The sequence below is a fragment of the Alligator sinensis genome, unplaced genomic scaffold, assembly GCF_000455745.1.
Source record: "Alligator sinensis unplaced genomic scaffold, ASM45574v1 scaffold699_1, whole genome shotgun sequence".
NCBI classification, from domain to species: Eukaryota; Metazoa; Chordata; order Crocodylia; family Alligatoridae; genus Alligator; species Alligator sinensis.
Genome location: NW_005842359.1, coordinates 1,235,633 through 1,256,847, shown reverse-complemented (window position 1 = coordinate 1,256,847; position 21,215 = coordinate 1,235,633). Strand labels below are relative to the sequence as shown.

The following is a 21,215-nucleotide window of genomic DNA, read 5'->3' as shown; positions in this document are numbered from 1 at the left end:
GTGGGGGGGGGGGGGGGGGGGCACAGGCCCCCTCCCCCTGACTCAAGAGGCACCAGTCACCCATGGCAAACAGTTTAGCTCCATCCTCTTTCAAACCAACCTTCAGGTAGTTGAGGGCTGTTATTAAATCCCCCCTCAGTCTTCTCTTCTGCAGACTAAATAAGCCTAGTTCCTTCAGCCTCTCCTCATAAGTCATGCACTCCAACTCCCTAACCATTTTTGTTGCCCTCCACTGCACTCTCTCCTATTTGTCCACATCCTTTCTGTAGTGAGGGGACCAAAAATGGACACAGTACTCCAGATGTGGCCTCACCAGTGTCAAGTAGAAGGGAATAATCACTTCCCTTGATCTGCTAACAACACTCCTACAAATGCAGCCCAATATGCCATTAGCCTTCTTTGCAACAGGAAGACACTATTGTCTCATATTCAGCTTATTGTCCACAGTTACCCCCAGGTCCTTTTCTGCAGAACGGCTGTTTAGCTAGTTGGTCCCCAGCCAATACCAGTGCATGGGATTTTTTTTAAAACAGGAAATTTATGAGGTTATTCATTAGTTTCCAAACTATGAATTCATAGAGTTGTGCTCCACCATAACTTCCCTATTTGTGAGCTGCAGGGCAGGAAGAGCAGGTCAAGTAGAGGTGAAACATTCATTTAAAAATTTAAATTGAAAAAGAAATCAAATTGTTTATATAGTATACCATGCCCACACACACTATTTCTAATGGCAGACAACAGAACAGAATAGTTGAACATTACTGACAAATATTATTCATGGAAAGAATTAAAATTATGTTTAAAACATTAGCCCGGATTAGGTCCACAGTATCTTGTAGCAGAGCAGCCCAAGAGGAAAGTGATGTATGATATACCAAAAGCACAAAAGTAGTAAAAGGAAAACAAACAAAATATCATCAACAGAGCAAAGTGCTCACAGTGGGAGTTGTCTCAAGAGTACACTGCATGAATAAAAGTGTGGAGGAGTAAAACTATGTAAAATTCTATGAATTCATAGTTTGGAAACTCATGAATAATAACATAAATTTCATTTTTTTCAAATATCTGCCAACTTTGGTGGCATTAATAAAAGTATATACATGTTATAATAATAATAATAATAAAGTAATATATGCATAAGCTATAATATGCAATAGATGCATGAAAAATAGACTGATATTTTGATTGCAAGTATGTTTGTACTATCACAAGCAGAACATTTTAAAAGTTATGATACTATTCAGTGTCATAATTTCTGTTGACTCACACACATTCTCTTTCCTCTCATGTACACTAGAAGCAGGTCAGTCCAACTAGAGCTGTTGCACTTTATTTCTGATAATACATTTACTTTTGAAAAGCAAGCCTTTGACCAAGTGGCTTAACCTGGGCAACATTCCAGTCTGGATCTGGGAAAAAGCATCATGGAAACAAATGATGCTTTGGAAATGATGCTCATGGAACAAAATGTGAGCAGTAACTGGCAGAACAACAGTGGTCTATAAAATTTGATTTTCCCATTCTGAGCAGAAGAAATATAGTTATTACTCTTAAACTATTAAAATAGCAAAATATGCCTCTCCACAGAAAGAGATATTAGGGGAACCCTGTCATGATACAACAACTGATAATAGTCATAACTGTCTGGGAGGCAAGTGTACCTGGATAGAAAATTAGATGGCAAAAGCATGGTATTGCAAGAAAGTATTCAGAAGACATGGGCTGCTTGTACACGTAATCAGGGGTTAGTCCCCTAAATTGAAATGGTGGAGTTTTAACTGTGATAATTAAAAACTCACCGTTTCAATTTAGGGGTTTCTGTCACCATTACAGTAAGGGGCCCAATCCTTTTTCTTTCCCTTGCAGAGCCTGCCCACCTCTCCCACGGCTGGGGGGTGAGCTGCTGGTGGGCAAAGCAGCCCCTGAGCAGCGGGGGGCCCCAGTCCTTCCCTCCACAGTGGCAACATGCCCCGGGGCTCCCTGGGTGGGCTGCTAGTGGGCAGGTGCTGCCTTGGGGGCTCTGCCACCATAGAGGAAAGGTCTAGGGCGCTCTGCAGTGCAGAGCCCACTGGCCACGGGAAAGGTGGGCAGGCTCCATGGGGGGAAAGAAAAAAAAAAAAAAGGATCAGGCCCCTTGTTGCTTTCCGCCCCCCAGTGGAACCTGCCTGTGTGAGCTGCTGCCAAGCCACACGGCCCCTGAGCTGGGGGGGGGCTGGTCCGTCCCTCTGCGGTGGTAGCACCCCCCAGAGCCACCTGGGTTAGGTGCTAGCAGTGCAGGTGCTGCCCTAGCTTGCAGGCAGCACCCACCAAATCCAACTCTTTCCTGAGCTGGTGCACTTGAAGCTATGTCTATACTGCCATCAAAAGTGTGATTTCAGTTTCTGTAGACATGCCTGACCTAGTATTACTATCTAGCTAGATCACGTAATATAATGGGGGGAGCTGCAACAGCACCAGCTTCAGTGGTGGTGTACCTCCTTTAGCCTGTTACCCTGCTCTTACTAGTGTCATCTACACTAATCACTACACTGCTATTAGTAGCTGTCTATATTACTAACTTGGCTATGTTTACACAAGCTGAAATCAGACCTTTCACTATTGTATGGATGTAGCCTCAAACTGAATAAAAGCCTTTAAAAAATGTGAACACTGAAGGGGATGATAAAATAGTGGTAGCAGATCAAGACTTGAATTAAGCATCTCTTTTTATTCTTCCTCTTTGATATTTGCATTTCTATAGGCCAGGTACAGATGTTACACACAAGCTGGCTCAAGTGCTTGGAAATCGAACTAAACCCACAACTGTACAGAAGATCGGCACACATAGACCTGTCATGCTAAGATAGACCTGGATCAATATACATTCAAACTTAATCGATTTATGTTAGATCGATGCATTGCATGTCTGTACCAGATCCCTATCGATTCCAGTTAAATCACCATCTGCTGGCATCCTAGGTTCCTTCAAGGATCTCCCACAATCCCACCTGTCAGGGAGGAATGCTAGCACTCTGCCCACACTTGGTTGCTCCAGCCAAGCACCCAGAGGGCCTCACCCCATGTCCTCGTAGAGCCCAGACAGCAAAGTCCCTCTCCCCAGCCCCACCACCTGCCTCCAGTCAGCTGTCAACCACAGGAAGGTGGTGGGAGGTGGGGGGTGGCATGAAAAGGAAGACATCTGTGTCTCCTACACATGCCCTGGGACCTAGGCACCTGTGTCCCCAGGCCATGCCCCAACACCCCTTTATGAAGCACCCCACAATGTATACACAGACTTGATGTGGAGCCCAGGAGAACCCCCAAGCTCAGACACAGCCCCACAGCCCCAGCCCTAGCAACCACACAACCACCCGGGGACCCCCATGGCTCCACAAAATCATGGAACAAATAGCATCACATGCAAAACATCTGTAAAATATTCTCTATCATTAATTTAACTGTGTAAATGCCTAAGCTTTTGTCATGCTAAGATAGACCTGGATCAATGTACATGCGCTGCACATGATGTTCAGTAATGCAGTGAAAATGAGTGGAAAATAAAAAGCTAACTGATTCATAATGAATAATGAATTCATTCTAACACTTGCATTCATTTTCTATGCTTCATGAAAGTAGGAAGTGATGCATATTCATCTGAGTATTTGTGGACAAACTGCATTTACATTTTATGGGTGGAATGTAGATACAGAACAAGTGCAGGTACAGCACAAACAGAAATGCAGATATAGAACAAACAACAGTGGTATAATCATCTCCAGCTTTGCTTTATCACCAAACTATACACATTAAAAGTAGCTGAACAAGGATGTGTTCAGTCTTTGCAATGGTGGGACAACCCAAGAAAAAGTTTGTATGATAGCTACAGCATGCAAATTTCAGAGTAACCCCAGATACTGGTAAAGGGATAGATGCAAAGCCATTCTATTTTTATACAATGTCCTTTGACCTCTAAGCACTTAAGAAACTTTGTGGAGGAAGGATGATTTGTGGTGGCTACAGTGGTTGCAAGAACAACCTAGTCCTTGTTTGTATTGTCTGTACCCTATTTCTGTAATCTACTCCCTGTTTGCATTGCCAAGCTTAGAAAGATAGACAAGTAGGCCACGTCCAGATGAGTGTGGGTGTTTGGTTCCCCAGGGACAACTATCATTGGCACACCTTGTGCTGCTGCTAGTTGTTTCTGGTGAATGCCCGTGCCATGTGCCCTCTGGCACACGACAAATTACCCTGGGAGGGGTCAGAGAGGTTGGGGCCAGCAATTGTGCTGGTCCCAACAGCCTGGCCTGGAGTTCTGGGGAAGCTGCAGCTGCATCGTTCCTGCAGCTTGGAGTCTGGCTGACAGTCAGAGTATGGCTCTGGCCAGTTAGGCTCCGGTTTTGGTTGGTGTGCACTGCCCTCACGTGCACTGCTCTGCTTTTTTTTTTTTTTTTCCCCCTATATAGGTTTTTTTGACCCCTGGATTTCCAGAAGTCAAAAAAACAAAACAAAACAAAACAAAACCCTCTGTTGTAAGGTAGCAGCACAGGAAATGCCTGAATGTGCACCGTGTAGTGCTGCAGATGTGTCTGCAGTGCCACATGCCACAGGGCCGGCTCATCTAGACACAGCCATGGCAGGCAAACTGATTCCTAGATGGGCTCGAATGTATCCCTTCTAGGAATCTGCCTGTTATTTGTCTTTCCTTTTGTTTGGGGGGTTAGTTTTGGTAATGTGGCAAAGGCATGGCATAATTAATTCTGCCATGTGTTAACTAATTCTGATGGTATGCGACTGATGTTGAATGCATGACCTAAGGTAGGGGAGGGGCCAGACTGCTTAAACACTGATGTGCTCTAAGAAAGCAGGGGTTACATTTCAAATGGAGCAGCAGGCACTTTGTTAAAACCTGTAAAAGGCAGAGACATTATAGAGCAAGGAAAACATCCTGAGATGTGGAAGTCATGGAAGATGTGAGAGGGCCAAGATATATGCTGTTGTCAAGGTAACCAAGGCGGAAAGAGGGATGCAAATGACCCATAAAAACCCAGGCAAAAATGAAACCTGCGGGACCGCCCTCCCCAGCTAAGATGACCTGTGGTTCCCCCAGAAAAACTTCAGAACTCCTGACTGCAGACTTTGTCCCTGGGATTATGTAATACTTATTTAAAGTTTCTGTTGTGTCTTGATTTAAGCTGAGCTGTGTATTGTACCTGTACCTTATTTAACTGTGCCTTAGTTTAGGCATAGTTTTTTCTGTTGTTTCTTCATCTTATGGTTGAAATTGCACCTTGTTGCACTCAATAAACACTCTCTTCAGAGAACAGACTATTCTTTCCAAGCATTCTATGATGGCAGTGCTACCACCTAAAGTCTAATATTAAGTCTGGTAACAGATTTGGCGTCCCTGGGTGGGGGAGGGGGTGGGGAGGGCATCAACTGAAGTGGCTTGGACTGAGAGATTTTATTGAGCACAGTACTTGAGAGCTGCAAAAGCCTGTTCTACTGGGTAGGAGGTGGTGGTTGTAGACATGTTGGTCTAAGGACATAGGCAGACAGATGTCTTTTGGTAAGCATGGTAGCTTTTACTAGACCAAATAAATAGTTGGAAAAATTGTTCTTTGCAAGCTTTTGGGTACCAACACTGTTCTACTGGGTAGGGCACTCACTCACTTAAGTGTTGCTAAACCAGTTGTGTAAGGTAGGGAGCTCAGCAGGATCATTTCCCCCCCCCCCACTCACTTTTGGATTAGCTTGATATGGCAGGCTCAAAAGCAGTCAGAGCTAGAGAAATGAATGGTAGGCAGAACTGCTTGGATTAGCTCAATGGCAGGAAAAACCTGTTGGAGCTACAGAAGAGCTTGATGGCAAAAAAGATCTGCTGGAGCTAGAAAAGTAAGTAGACAAAACTGTTTGGGGTTTTTGGATAAGGATGCATGCTGTGGACCAGATGCATCTGTGCAATTGTGCAAACTGTGGTCCTCTTACATGGCTTCAGAAAGGAAGCTGTGCCCAAATAAAAAAGGCAAGCAGCAGGTGCAATTCAAGGTTTTGTTGTTCATAATAGCCCAGGATTAGCTCAGGAGAAAGAAGGAAGATATTGAGGCTTGGAAAGATTAAACTTTAGACAGGCTTAGAAAATAGAGTTTAAAAGGCACAGCCAACAGTGAGAAATGGCTGCAGAGGGCAGCAAAGGATAAGATTTTTCCATGGATATACAAATATGTTTGAAAGGAATGTGTTTAGAAGGAAGTGTTGAAACTCCCACTCCAGGATGTCATGGAAGGAGCTAGAGATGGTTATGAAATTGTGCAGTAGGCTCTAAAGTGTAACTGGGAGGGGAAAAGCCAGTTGATTCTCTAAAGGAGAAAGTGTGGTATAAATGCTAAAGTATGAAGCAGAAAATGAATCTGAAGGCAACCAAAGCAGATTCTAAGCTCCCTGGTGGAAAAATAAAACTGCCTGGTGCTCATTAAGCATAACAGCCAAACTGTCTCTGCGCAGTTCAAAAAACTGGCATGGGGAAGCACCATAGCAAACAATCTTAAGTGATACGGGTGCCTCATTTTCAATTGTAAGTAATGCTGGGGGGGAACACTTCATGGGAAACAAGTAGAAGAGAAAAATATGAAGGGATTGATGAAAAAGGAATCAGTAGTCCCCCCTCTCACAAATGAAACAATTTGAAAAACAAATATGGAAACTAGAAGACAACAGGCATTTTGACTTTAAAGGGGTTTCACAGTAAACTATCCCAAGTTCCCATTACCCAGGAATTAAACATTTTACTAGGTACTACTCATTACTCAGATAAGCTTGGAAAAATGTTAGCTAGCCATTGTTGCAGGGGTTTAGGTTGTAGCTGTGTTGGTCTAAGAACATAAGCTAGCCATTGTGACATACAAAAAACTAGAATTTGTGGTTCCAAAATTATACTTTTTATTAGACCAACTGGGAAATTGCAAGAAAACTGTCCTTTTCTGCAAGCTATCAGGATCAAAGTCCCTTTGTCAGGCTCTGGGAAAAGTATAGCTGGTACTAACCATTGTGGCATTTTGAGGTCACAGACACTAAGAAAGTTGGGAGCTTTAGTTAATGATGCTAAACATATGTCTGTAAATTGAAATGTGTTGTTATCAACAAGGTGAAGAGGCTGCTGCAACTGGAGCCAAAGTTTTCTCTATAGACATCCCACACATGCACAGAAACACCCAAATGCTGTTGCCAGAAGGGGATGCATTAGAAGAAAATGTGAGGAATGTCTTTACTAAGAGTAAATAAGATTGTAGTTTAATTCTTTCTTAGGAGCTATTTTAAACAGAAAAGGGAAGAAGTCCTGAGTAGCAGAGAATAGATCTTATCAGCATATTGCCTGTTCCCACAGACATTGTGACTTTGTAAAACTGACAGGGTTCTCAAGAGATTTTATCAAGGAATGTGCAAAGAAAGCTGCCCCATTGAATAGGTTGTTAAAAAGGGAATGACCTGAAAATGGGCCCTGAACAGGTGGTAAAAGAATTGTCCACTCCTCACAACTAAAGGCTTAGAAAAGAAATTATTGAGGAGTAAGGACCCCATTCTCAATTAGCTATTATAGGAAACAAATAAAAGGATAGTAATATCATTTTATTTCCTTGTTCTCCTCCTTTTTTGTTCTTCCTTCTTAGTCTTTTCCATTAGATGTTGTAATACTCAACTGTATAAGACTGAATAGACCACGTTTCTAACCCCATATCAGCTGGGTGATTCCTGGCACTGTTAAACAGAGACATGCAGGTAACAATTTGTAATTCATTTTCTCCAGTCTATTTACTGAAGGGGAAACACATGAATGCTCTTCTACTGAAAGAAGTAAACCACAGAACAGTGGTTTGAAGGAGGGGAGCCATTTGGAAAAAGTGAAAGAGAAACCTGGGTAAATGTGGTTTGTTGATTAATCCAGGTAAAGGGAAAGCCCTTTACAGGTTATGCAACAGTCAATGTGAAAAATAAGAGTTTGCCTTAATCCTCATGGTTCTCCAGGAAGCTACAGCTGCCCATGGCATCACATCCCATAAAGCCACAACTGGCAGAGAAATGTGGGTGCCCAGGCAATGGTGAATGGCAGATGATGTGCCTGAAGAACTGCAACCATGAGGGTTAACAGGTAGGTGAATGTAGCAAATGTTAAAAGCAGTTTTAGATATGCACTGGCAAGGTGGCAGTGGCCATAAAGGCAGGGCTGGACACAGGCATGGGTGAACTGGGCAGTCACCCAAGGTCCAGACAGAAAGGGGACCCAAAAATGGTAATTTTTATTATTATTATTAACATCTCTGGCAAAGAGATGCCCAACACTAAGAGTTTGCCCGGGGCCGCCAGGAGTTTAGGTACGGTGCTGGTTAAAAGGTAAACCCTGATCAAATGAAGAGGCATTTTTTGCTGCTTGAAAGGCCTGTCAAAAGGGAAGTCGGTGACCTGTCTGTGTACTAGGCTTGCCGAGAAAAGTCCCTATTGTATATTAAATTGAAATTCAGCCAGAGGGAAAAGAAATCAAATTAACATGGGTCCACACATCACAATTAAAGGCTTGAAAAGGGGCAAAACCCCTCATTACAATAAACCAAATTGTGGCAAGGCATTCGCCTCGACAGTATCTTAATTTTGTTTTGCAGGAACAGTTTCAAGAAAAGATGCAAATCTCCCTGAGGATGGTAGGAGCACTGGAACTGCTTAGTATAATCCAGACACAACTAGTGGTAGAAATCACCGCTTCAAAACCAAGGCTGGCATCAACTGGAATCCAGAGCCACTTGCTCTATGGTGGAAAAGCTTTATCTTAGTCAGCAACTTTACATGGGAAAAAGATCCATGTAACACAAACTACAGACCAGTGATGGACTACACTTGATTGGAAAATGTTTCCCCCAACTCTGAAGCCAGCTCCTTTTTCAAAGGAATTAGTTTTGGCAATTCCAACTGTTTAAGGTGGACTATAACCAATTGTACGTTTGTGATGTTACACATTTATATGAATTTATGTAGTTTTAATGTTAGTTCTTAGCCCAAATGTTATTGCTACAGTTGTGTTTGTAGTGTTATACGTCACTTACATAAATCACCTGAAATTTTTAATGGCCAGGCAAGTCATGATAAAAGCCCTCCTGCATAAAAAATAGTGGCCGAGGCAAGACTGGTTTGAGGTGGCAAGACATCCACAAAGATCAGTCTCTGCTAATGGTTGCATCCCATTAGGTATAGAGAAAGTAGAGTTTGCACCCGATATCAGACCCATGCCATAAATTGTGACAGTTATAACTGAGGTCAGGGCAAGAGTGGATGAAGATAATGAAAGTGCTATCAAGAAGAATTAACAGTTGCTCTGCTGGTGGCTGCAACCCAAGTTGAATAGGCCTCAACCCTCTACCACACCCAAGCCTAAAAATAATAGTGGTGGCTCCTCCAGGAGGGACATCAAGGAGAAGATTGTTGCCAAACACAAAACACGTAATTAACAGTCTCTTACATGACAGATGTTGAGTGCTGTGATCTGAGGTAGCAGAGGAGGAGTCAGACTACTTAAACATTTTGATGTGAGCTAAGAAAGCAGGGGGGTGCATTACGAAGTGAGCAGCAGGTACTTACATCTTGAGACATGGAAGTTAAGGAAGACATGAGAGGGCCGAAAGCCATGCTGTTGTCAAGGTAACCGAGGAGGAAGAGGGGTGCAAATAACACATAAAAGCCCAGGTGTGGCAGGACACTATGTGTGTCTGCCACTTTAAGGGCCTAGAGCTGGCAGCCTCCAGGTGCCTGATGAGGGCAGCCATTTTGGAGTCAAGGGCTGTATATATAAACAGGGCACTTTGGCTGCTGGAGGCCAGGCAACAACATTGCCTGGCTGGAGGACTGCTGAGATCATCTGGAGGTAAGGGAGGAGCTGTAGGGGATGGTAAGGAGGCTCCTGGTCCTGGGCATGACCTAAAACTGCACCCTGCCGGGAGTGGGTGGTCTGGTGGGGCTCTCAGTGGTGCAGGAGCCCTCAGGAAATGCCAGGCCAATTACCATCCTGGTGAAAGGCAGGTCAGGGCGCCTTAACGCCTAGCCCCCACCACCACTGGGTGGGTAACCCCTGTGTTTGTGAAGGGCCCAGAGGGCAGACCCTGGGAGAGAGTGAGGGGCTAGAGACCCGACCCGAGTGAGAGAGTACCCTCGACTGGCCCATGCTGGGGCCAGGACCAGGATGGTCAAAAGGGCCAGGGGCCCACCATGAGGGATGCCCAAGAGCCGGGGGCCTGGGGTCTTGACCGGCCTGGAGGTGGGCCAGGGCTGGTAGTCAGAGGTCCCGGGGGGACCACACCCAAGAGGGGAAAATGGTTTTGGAGGGCTAGGTAGCCTGAATGAAGGCGGAGAAGCTGTCTGAGTGGAGGGATCATGGAGGGGTCCTGGTAGGACGATTCTGGGGCCCAGCGTGGGGGCCGGTGATTATGTGAACATCAAGATGCCATCTGCGAGGCTTGGGCTGTGGCATAGGGGAGGAAAGGAGCCACAGAGTGCCCCCCTGGCATCAGGGCACCAAAATGGGTAGCCTCCCGCTTAATGGACATCAATCAATGAATCAATTAACATCAAGGCGTGGCGGGCGAGAAGGCGGGCAGTTGGCCCATGAACAGGTGGGCGGGCCACAGAGAGCGGCCCTGAGGAGGCCCCCTGTTACACCAGGCAAAGATGAAACCTGTGGGACCACCCTCACCAGCTAAGACTTGTAGATCCCCCAGAAAAACTTCTCTGTCCCTGGAGCCACGTAAAACTTATGCAAAGTTTCTGTTGTGTCATGACTTTAGGCTGAGTTGTATGTTGTTGCTGTGTCTTATTTGGCTCTGTCTTGGGTTAGGCAACATTTTACTGTTTCTTTGTCTTATGCTTGAAATTGCACATTGTTGTGCTCCATAAATGCTCTCTTCAGAGAACTGGCTATCGTCCAAGCATTCTAGGATTTCAGTGCCAACACCAAAAGTCTAATATAAAGTCTAGTAACAGCAAGGTACTATGGACTGGGAAGGATGGCTGATGTGGCTCTGGTTACCCTTAGAATGGACCTCAAGGTTGACAGGTCCAGTTTTCTAGAGACTGTATAAACACATAATGAAAACATGGGGCACCTATACATGAGGGCGGAAGCTGCTCCGAAGTGCTGGAATTTCAGCGCATTGAGGCAGACTTGATTAAATTGAGTCCGCTGGAGCATGGCAATTACCGTGCTCCAGCAACCTCCTGCTTATTCAATATGCTTTAGTTCAAGCACCCCTGCTGCCATTTTTAAGCACAGGGACACTGATGCACAAGATGTGCCAGCACTTTAACTATAATGGCTTTTGGAGCCGCTCTAATTAAAGTGCCACAGTCTCCTCCCCCCCTGGAGCACATGTAGAATGATTACTAACAAAAGAGCAGTGTCAGACAAGAGAAAATAGGTAGATACAACAGACAGCAGAAAACCAGGTTAAGTATCAAACGCTGTGTTTAGTGTAAGCAGTAGAACTGTGCGACGCTTCGGTCCCTGATTCGATTCAGCAGAGATTTTTGCCCAATTCAGTGGCCAAATCCCTGAATCTGAATTGAATCAAAGGACCCTTTAATCGATTTGGAAAGATTTGGTGATTTGGACATAGAGACAGCTTTAAATATTTTTTCTACATACCTCTAGGTAGCATGTGGTTCATGAACACTGCAGTGCTGGGGTGCATGAAGCATCCCACAGAAGCACAGGGGGCTCCGCAGCGTGCTCGGCATCAGAAGCTGGGGAACGCACTGGGGAGCCCACTGGGGAGCATGCTGAGGCCCCCCCACTCCTCCCTAGCTCAGTGACTGGTGCCTCCTGGGCCTGGGGGGCACCCAGGGTCCCCCTGGGATTGATCACCAAGCTGGGGCAGGGTGCGGGAGGCCCCACAGTGTGCTCCCTGGCAGACCTAGAAGTGGACCAGAAGTACTTCTGGGTTCGCTGCCAAGCATGCTGGAGAGCCCCCATGCTGCTGTGGGCTGCTCCATCCGCCCCAGCAACGCAGCGATCACGAGCCTTGCTGCTACCTCAAAGTATGTAGAAAAAACTTGTAAAGCTGTGCCTGTGTCCGAATCGCTGATTCGCCAAATTAGCATCGAATCATCAGATTCGGATTCGTCCAGATCAAATCGGGGACAGTGACCTGATTCAATGGATTGTCCTGATTTGGGCCGAATCCAAATCTGAATCGAATAGGGCCTGCTTCGCACACCCCTAGTAAGCAGTAGATAGCATAGAACATCAGCTTTTAACTTGTCCTCAGGCTGGGAGCACTTTGGGAGAAGTTTTCTAAGGACAGACTTACATTGTTTATTATCAAATCAGCATACATAAAAGAAAGCCAGTTCATTCCATGAGTGTGCTTTTTTTGAACTTGTATCTCAAGGTCACAAATATCCTCTTCGTTACAAATGCCACATGTGGCCATTTTGCCACATCTTAAAACCTGCTCTGCTCTGTGGGTTGCCAACAAGCTTCTAAGGCTATTTTAATACCATAGTAGCATGTATGCTCTGGCTGGGGTGTTCCCAACACTGCTCACCCACCAGTTCCTGCATGTATGCTACAAACCCAGAAATAAGCCTGTGAATCTACTTGTAGTTGTGCCTTGTGGCATCTGGTGGAGGGGGCTTATCTTGCCCTGAGCACAGACCGAGTGGCGGTGGTGGCCACAGTGGGCAGACCCCGCTGTGGTGCCTCGGGCAAGAGCGGGGAATAAAGGGCCCTGTTGGCAGCATCTGGCCCCACCCCTGCCCAGCAGCTGGAGTGGCAAGGGGGGTGCGACTCTGATGTGGGCAGCAGCCCCTGTCATGGTTTCCCAGATTGCGAGCCTCTTTCTGGTCAGGAGGCTGCACTGCAGGGCGGAACAGGAAAAGCTGCTATGGACCACAGCTCTGGCGGGGGGGCTTGGAGGGCTCTGGTCCCCTTTGGCCCCTGGTGCTGCTATGCACAGCCTGCCATAGCTCTGTCCGCTCCGCAGCGGGACCACCCACCGGGAAGGAGCTTGTGCTCCCCGACACTATGACAGGGGCTGCTGCCCCTATCAAGGGCCCTGCCCCCTCGCTGCTGCAGTGGCAGGGTGGGGGCATGGCCAGAGGCCAGCTGGCAGAGCCCCTGGAGTGGGGCAGGGACAGGGATTATTCCCCCTCCCTCTGGCATGTGGCAGAGGGGGCTTATTCCACTGCTTGGCGGTGGTGGCTTTTGGGGCAGGCAGACCTGGCTGTGGTCTCCCAGAGGCAGTAGAGGTAGAGGGGAGAATAACACCCCTCCCTGCCCACTCTGCCTCAGGGGCCATGGCAGCCTGCTACTGCAGGAGCGAGGGGGGCGCACCCACCAGACCTGGCTTGGGTGCCTCCTGGTGGGACAGGGAGGGGGGAATGAAACCCTTCTCTGGCCAGTTCAGGCCAGACTGGCCATGCCACCCCCCAGGACAACTTTCCTGCAGCTGAAGGTGAGCTCTAGTGTCCCCCAACTCCTGGCCTGAGCAACTGCAGGCATGCGCCCACATTGGCTCAGTCCAGAGCGAATGTCTGTGCTGTTACAAACAGCTTCAAACTAGGCAGGCTAGATTAACCTGCAAAGGTTGAATCAATTCAGGCCCAAGCTTTTTGAATGTCTGTCCCTAGCCGAAGAATACAACTGATACGTAAAAGAGGAGTGAATTGGGTTTTTTTGCAAGCATTAATAGATTTTGTTCCCACTGCCCCAGTCTGTGAGGTAAATAAGTTGTGTTTCAGATAATCAAGCCTTGTCTACACACCTTTTAACTAAAGGTCTAAGGTTAACTCATTTAATCATGCTAGTGCTATTTTGTATATGGGTAGTGTTTACAGTGGTTTAAACCTGAACTATCAAATTTACACACTCAGGTTGAGATTCAGCTACACTATTCTTGAACACTGGCTACGACTGCAGGCAAAATTTTCATTTCAGAATCTTTACGGGTAATGAAGAACTAGGAAGCAGAACAGCTTGAATCTTAGGGGCTCAGGCAGTGGACTAAAGGAGAAAAAATGAATGAAACTTTACACAAATGTCCATTCTTGTAATAAGCCATGTTGATAAATCAAACCAACTACAATTTTGGGTGTGACAATGAAAAATGAATTCTGCTTGCAAAATGTCTTAGTGAAAAAACTATTTCTCTACAGAATAAGCACATTTTACTTAGAATAACTCTAAGAAATTAGTGCAGTTTGATAATGAGAAGAGTTGATTTAACGTTTAAAGCATCATCCATTCAGAGGTTTCTTACTGTGCTGCAAACCCTCTTCCATCCTTTTCAATGCTTTCCTGACAGCACTGGATCTCAGGGAATAAAATAACATTGCCTGATTAAGACAGTTTGTTTATCTCTTGTAAGGACTCAAGAGATGAGAGGGAATAAAAACAATTAGCAAAAGAATATTGATTCTACCTGAGACACTCAACTGTTTAAGCAACAACAAATGTCAATTTGGGTCATAAACTTCACTAACACAGTTTATTAAAGTTATATTTAAAAATATTTTGACATTCTCAGGCACTTTCTTATATTGTTCTGGAAAAAAATCCTATAGCATTGAAGAGAACAACTTGCAGAATACTGGATGTCTCAAGGAATTAGTAACATGGTAGATAAACCAAAAAACCTAGAGGTAAAAGGCTATCTCCAGACTAGAGATGGGATTATCAGAGGCACTCAGGGTAGATCTATAAACATTTCCTAATTTCTTCTAGCTGCCAGGTTAGGTACATATGTCTAGAACTGCAATCTGCAAATTTTATGCTCAGATGTCACCTATCCCAGGAGGTGCTTAGAAGCCAGAGGTGCCTAAATTGTCAATATTCGATTTTTAGGCATGCTTAAAGTCCTGCTGCTCAGCATATATGAGCTGGCAGAAACACTTTGCTAACTTTATGCAGACTTAAAAACTAACTTGGAAATGACTCATTACTTTCTAAATTCTGCATCGAAGGTGAACTCCCAAATAGCATTCTACTTCCAAAGGGAGAGGAAGCAAAGCAAGGCAGAGACAGAGTCTGTATTAGTGTCTATTGTGTGTTATAGCCAGCAACACAACTGATTATATTCTTCTATAATGTACAGATATAAAAGATATGGATCATTTCACTAGCAGACAGTGCTAGTTAGAGTGATCCAACTGTTGTGATCATATACTGTTCATTAGGAAAAATTCTAGGTTAAAGTGTATGAGTTCTTACATAAATGGGTGGTTACCTTTGCAGAATTTTTTTATATAGGATTCTGACACTGATAAGCTGAGCCATCAGGGAAATATTTTGCAGATGCAGCCTCGCTGTAATCAAACTGTCATCTACATTCTAACAATTATGAGTTGACTGCATCAGCATTGCCTGTTCCCCAATTCCAGAGGTATATTGTTTATGGTGTAATGTATTCACTCAGGACTCAAGAGACACTGCTATTTTCCCCCACCTTTAATTTTTAATAAAAATATATATGCAACTTTTAATGGATTCCTGACTGAAACTATATAAAAAAAGAATGCATTAACTAAAGCAGCCACTGTCCAATGAAGTATCTGTGTGAGATAAAACAAATCATCATGCCATATGAAGCAGGGAATTCTAATTGTAATACCCTGGAAAATATGTTATTTGCAGTGAAATTCAGAAAAGGATATTTCTGTTACATGTCTGTAACTATATTATTCTGCATCTGGAAGAAACTGCTTTTGGAGATTTTACCATGTGCTATTGCTGTGACATGCTACATAATTCCCAATTTCTCTCCTATTTACCATCCTGGTGCTTACTGGTTTTAACTTACCACTTCTTGACTCATTCAACACATTTGCTAAAGTTATCTAGAGTGCACTAACAATTGATTATGTTTACATAGGAGCTGTCACTTTTTTCCCCTCTCCATTTACCTGAGAGCAGGATCATATTGATAAAACTTTATTTTATTAGTGAAGGAACAGCTTGAGGGGTGAGAGAATCCAAGTTTTTCTTCTCCACTGGAAATTTAGACAGGAAGAAAGAAAATGCTTGCATCCTCTATGGGTGCATCCACATGTACATGTTTACTGAACAGTAACCAAAAATTACTGCACAGTACAAGCATGCATCTACACATGCACACCTGTACTTCACAGTAACTATGGCAATTTACACTGACTTGGGTGTAAATTTGATAGCTGCATCATACAGGTATTAAATTTATGCCTGATTAGTTACTGCACAGTATCACATGTAGATGCCTTACTGGGCAGTAACACTGAGTGTGTACACTAATTTGGGACTAACTTTAGTCCCAAATCATACCACACACAGTTAATGGACTTTAACGCCTGCACGGGTAGATGCCAGCCTATTTCCGCTTACTGAGCAGTAACTTACTGTACAGTAAATTTTAATGCAACATAAATACATGTGTAGATGTGCCCTATATGTTTTTGTAATTGCTTATTTTGGCTACCTGCTGCATTTTATTGTAAGGAAGGTCATTGTGCAGATAATAATTATGAGACTGGGCAAGGCTGGAGGAGAGGGGAGGCAAAGGAATGTGGCCATCAGATTTAAAGATTCATAGATGTTGGGGGCTGGAAGGGACCTCATGAGATCATCAGGTCCAGTCCCCCTGCACTTGGGCAGGAAAGACTGCTGGGGTCAGATGACCCCAGCAAGGTGCGCATATTGGCCACTCATGAATAGTCAGAGAGAAAATGCTGTACATAAATGTGACACGTGAGAAATACCAGCCTAAGAATAAGAAGGAACCAACGTGGATAGACAATGATAATCAAGAGACATGGTACAAAGTGGGAATTGATTTGTTTACACTAGCTGGCAAAGATTGTCTGGTGTTTTTAGATTATTTTTCTCACTGTCCTGAAGTTGCTTTATTGAACAATATGACTGCACAGCAGATGATACTGCACCTTAAAGCAATCTTTTCCAGACATGGAATTCCACATAGGGTTATGGTTGACAATGGCCCCCAGTTTTTGGGGCATGAATTTTAAATATTTGCATGGTCCTATGGTTTTCAGCATGTTACACTGAGCCTGAGATATGATTGTTATTTGTAGGCAGAATAAGCCTTGGACGTAGCAGAAGAAGCTCCGTTGGCAAACCCCAGTAACGTTCATTCACAATGCTTTTTAAATACACAAGAACAAATTTGAACTGCGTAAATTTGTCCAACAGAAAAACAGATCATATGGACCAACGCAAACACCCATCAGAGAAATAGCAAACTCCTTAACGTTGATTTCAAAGGGCACATCTATATGTGCAATTAATGCACATGACTAAACTTTGGAGCTTATTGCTCTGGATTTTTTTGCTCTTAAGTGCGCCGTTTGAATGTGCGCCTGGGGGCAACTAACTCCAGAGCATTTAACTCTAGATCTTATTCATGCACAGCACATGGAGTCTGGTTGGAGTAGCTCCTGCTGACAGGGGGCCCCTATGGGTCACTGTACCGGCCTAGGTCTGCTCCAGCCAGGCTCAATGTGCTGCAGAGGGGCTGGCTGGGGCACAAGGGTGCTTCAGTGTGGGCCAAGCCAGCAGGCAGCATCTACATGTATGCTGCTGCACACAAACAAACTCTGCAGCAGGGTAATACTTGTATTTACAAGTACTACCCTGCTACAAAGTTTATTTGTTTCCTGCACCCTAATAGGGGCACCTATGTAGACACTGAGATATTTACTGCTGAGTGAATTATCTCTGCAGTAAACATCTCGTGTGGACGTGCCCATTGTGTATTTTTCTGAGATAGTGTTTTTTGTTGACATGGTAGAGTCTTGAATCAGTTTGATTATACCTAAAAAACCAGTTTTGTGCAGGGTAGTATGACAAGTTACACAGAAGGCTGCCTGATCTATAATTATGTCCCCACCCAGACAACCCAAAGTATGTAGTCATGGCTATAATATATTCTCACAATGATTCGACTGTAAACTAAAAGTTATTTAAATATTGGTTACAAACTTGAAACAAATGCTGCGTCCACATGGCTCCAGTCTGAGATCTTACGGGCTCTTACAGGTAGACTTGTGAGAAGTATTTGTAGTGAATCCTAAATCCACATAAAAAAAATAATCAGGTGGTTTCAAGTTTCATTATCAACTTGAATCTGAGTGCAGCTTTATCAAATGTTTTACCAAACTTGAAAAACTTCAGCCAGTCCTATCGTGTGAACATTGGCCCTGCCTCAGATGAGGTAGGGATTTTATCAAGCTACCTAATGACATGCAAGTGTTTTCCTACAGATTCCTTAGAAGTGGTGAAAAATCAGTTTTATTTTGAGATTTTGGGCCTTCATCTTGTGCCTGCAAACCCTAAAATATAGAAGTGACTGCAGATGAATAAGCATGAAGCACAAAGAAGTACAATGCTTGCATTATATTTAAGGACATAACCAATTATAGGTATGCAGAATATTTTGGATAGACCTACCGGAGTAAACAGGTGTGTCATTTTCCAATAAATTTAGCATGGTTACTCTTTTTTAGGAGTTTGCATCATCTGTCTGCTACTTTTTCACCCTGATTACACCAGTGGTGGTTAGCCCGGTTAGCCTAACTAGTTGATAACTTAGGTGTCCTCCCAGGTGATAACCATTTAGCTTATCTCAACTGATGGAATCAACCTTCTTTTAGCAGGGTCTACTCCACTTGTCCCTTTCCCTTCTATATAAAATATTTCCTTTCTGCCAGACCATTCATAACATCTGATGAAGTAGGCTGTTGCCAATGAAAGCACATACCCCTCTAAAACAGTTAGTCTTCAAGGTGTCACCCTGCCCTAGCTTCTGGCTGACTATGCTAATACAACAGTGCTTGACCTCTTCAGCAGGCCGGATGAGTGATGCCAGGTCCAGCCGTGAGCTGGATCTAGGTTGAGAGCCCAATCTAGCAGCTGCACTGATGCAGCCATCTAGCTGTATAGAACAACTTTGCTGGGACCAATACAGCCACACAGGGCCAGGGTCCAATGCAGCTGCATGGGAACAGCCCACCTGGGGCTCATTCCCACATGGCTGCATCAGGCCTCATGTGGGCTGTTTCCTTATGGCTGCATTGGGCCCCAATTTGATCCAGCAGCATGGGAATGGGATCCAGTCCCTCTCCATGGGGCTGGCCCAGCTGGGTCCCAGCTGCATGGAACTTGGAAATTCAGTGGAGCAAAGCAGTGGCAGTGTATAACTTAGGCTATAACTTAAACATTATCAGTGACTGCCATTCTACATTCATTTAAGGGGACAAACTTCCACCCTTAGTAAAGCATGCTCCCTAGCCTAAGTACCTGGGAGGCTCCTAAAGTCTTGAAGCACTTGGGTAGCAAAGCAGGCCTCTGGTAGCTCCCTCATGCAGGAGTTCCTTCCCTGGCAGGTGCTAGAGACACAGTCTTCCTGCAAGCTCCATCCCTGGACTTATACGCCCCCAAACCCTGCCTCCTTCTGGTCATGTGACATTTGCAGGTGCTGCCCAATTACCCCTTTAAGCTCTTACCCTGGCAACCCACAGCTGTGGAGCTCTGCTTAGCCTGCAGAGCTGTTGGCCAGGCTGCTTCAGCCTCAAAGGAGCAGGGACACCTTAGTGCCCTGCTAAAACTCTAAAAGCATGCTAGGTCAATGAGACTGTATGCTTCAGAGGGAGCTGCATTAGTATTTATAAATAGCTTGACCTTCAAACAGTTCAGCTGTGTGGTATGCAAATATGTTGCATAATAACTGATTAACCAGTTAATGCATTAAAATATAGCAATCATATCAGTACTGCATAGATCCAACAAAGTAGAATGTTGCGGCATGAGTTTTGCTCTTCGTGTTCATTATTTGGATATCTTTGTCAGGCACAATTTTGTAGGAAGTCAGTACTTGCTTCAGGGCTGGGTGAAAAAGCTAATGCCCATAACAGCAATCACATGACTCAAATGATTGTCACACTTCTGATCCATTTTATGCTCGAAACATGAGATTTGGTTCCCCTAACTGTATTGTGAAACTTGAAAGATGTGATTTTGTGAAATCATAAATTGCTTAGACTTAGTGCTTTAGCAAATCACAGTATTGCAGAAGACAAAAACGCTGTGACTATCTGTTCAGTTCAAATCTGGCTGCAGGGCTTTTACAAACAAATTCCTTTGTGCCTATAAATGTAACAGTAAAAGCTTTGTTATCCGGCACCCATGGGGAATGGGGGGTGCCAGATAACCAAATATGCCGGTTACCTGAGAGGCCCAAACAGGCGTCTTTGCCTGTTCAGGCTGCCGCCCCTCCTGCCACATCAATGTCCCAGGGGACAGGGAGGGGTACCCTGGACACACTGGGGAAAGGCTGCTATGCCCTGAGTCATGGGGGGTCAGCAGCACAGGCTGCGTTGGGTGGACCCCACGCAGGTTGCTATGCCCCGGGCCGTGGGGGCTCAGCGAAACCAGAAGTGCCACGGTGGGCACTTCCGGTTTTGCTTTTGCCGTGTTGACTGGCATGCCAGTTACTGATCATGTCAGTTTGTAAGGTGCCAGATAATGTGGCTTTTACTGTAGTCCTCTCAGCTTGAGGGCTAAGTACAGACAATCAACACCCCATGAGGTTGAATGGATTCAATCTTCACAGGTTAGTCTAAAATGCATAGACTGAACTGATAAGCAAATGAACAGACATTCACTCTTGATTCCTGAAATGCAGCCACATGCCTGCAGCACGCCTCTCTGCTTGGTGGCAGCAGACAGCATGAGCCAAGGCTAGCTTGCCTACCCTGTGAGGGGGGGGTGGCTTGTGGGGGAGGTGGAAAGCATTCGGGGATGCTGGAGGACTGTGAGTTAACTTGAATCTGGAGGTAATCTGGGACAGAAGTTACATAAACTGATTTGACCTAAGTCAGTTAAGTCTGATACTACATCCATTCAGGTTTATCTTAAACTAGTTTCAGCCATTTTGAAAGTGGTTTACATGAATTGAATTTCTGTTGTGTTACAGATATGAACCAGTTTCTGATCACTTATACTAGTTTATGTGTAATTTCTGTCTCTAACCGAGGAGTCCCAATGCAGTAGTGTGTGTGCACGGTGTGTACTGAAATTGAAAAGAGTAAACATTTCAGCTTTTTTCTTTCTTTTGATAATGCCAGTGAACTGAAAAATCAATCCATCATTTGCAAAGCTCTAAGGTCTAGTTAGCCTATTTGGGGTCCCTGGCTCACCTGAAATGATCTAACTCCAG

The 21,215-nt window shown here is 44.6% G+C and overlaps 1 long non-coding RNA gene across 1 annotated transcript in view; it reads right to left on the bottom strand.

Moving 5' to 3' along the window:
- LOC102388621 overlaps window positions 1-19,371 on the bottom strand; it is a 44,971-nt gene extending 25,600 nt beyond the window's left edge. The window contains exon 1 of the long non-coding RNA XR_324498.3: window positions 19,298-19,371. This is a non-coding gene — a long non-coding RNA (uncharacterized LOC102388621). The remainder of the gene's footprint in view (window positions 1-19,297) is intronic.
- Between the last annotated feature and the right edge of the window lie 1,844 nt (window positions 19,372-21,215).